A 1,111-nucleotide genomic window follows, 5' to 3' on the forward strand; every position below is an offset into this window, starting at 1 on the left:
GGCAGGAGCAGGGGGAGCTGGGGGTCTCTGTGCACAGATCACTGAAGGTGACAGGACAGGTAGAGAGAGAGCAGTGAATAAAACACACAGTGCCCTCAGCTTTATTAACAGGTGCACAGAGTACAGGAGCAAGGAGGTGGTGCTGAACTTGTACAAGACCCGTGTTAGACCCCCAGCTGGAGTATAGTGTCCAGTTGTGGGCCCCACATTATGGGAAAGATGTGAACCCATCGGAGTGGGAGGGCAGAAGCGATTTACAGCAACGGTTCCAGGGATGGGTAATGTCAGCGATGAGGATAGATTGGGGAAGATGGGACTGTTCCCCTCGGAGAGAAGGAGGCTGAGAGGGAGATCTGATAGAGGCTGAATGGCCTCCTGCTGTACTGTAATGATGCTGTGACTGTGTGAGTTGATAACAGAGACGTATGGAAATCACCTGAACAGTTCAGACAAAAGTACGGAGACAGAAATCTGAAGGAATGACAGGGCTGGGGGGGGGTGGGTAAGGTCCCGAAAGAGGTGATAAAAACTGAAAAAGAAAGATATAACTGAGCCGTCTTTGGCCGTTCCGCTGCAGAATCTGGTAGCTCACACTCGCCAACCTTCAGCTTTGAAACACAGAAAGGTTTGCTGCTAACCTGGTTTCTCTCTCCTCCTCTGTTCTCCAGCTCACACGCGATTACACCTCAGCTCAGACTTGTCGCAGACAGGGAGATGTTCCTAGTGTTGCTTCTGGTTTTAGTGTCTCAAGGAGCTGTGGCCCAAAGGTAATGAACAATTTCACATTGTTTACATTAGCCAACAGAAAGAAAGACCAGTGTGCGTGTTCCCCGGTCCCTGAGGGGATTGGGACAGGGTGATAAAGTGGTTAAGGAAATCTATGGGATACTTGCCTTTAATAGCCGAGGTATAGAGTTTAAGAGCCGGGAGGGTGAGCTGGGAACTGTATAGAACATTGATTCGGCCACACAGCAAGTTCTGAGATAACAAGGTGTGGAGCTGGACGAACACAGCAGGCCAAGCAGCATCATAGGAGCAGGAAGGCTGACGTTTCGGGCCTAGACCCTTCATCAGAAATGGGGGAGGGGAAGGGGGTTCTGAAATAAATAGG

This window comes from Rhincodon typus, chromosome 47 (genome assembly GCF_021869965.1).
Source record: "Rhincodon typus isolate 14 chromosome 47, sRhiTyp1.1, whole genome shotgun sequence".
Lineage (NCBI taxonomy): Eukaryota > Metazoa > Chordata > Chondrichthyes > Orectolobiformes > Rhincodontidae > Rhincodon > Rhincodon typus.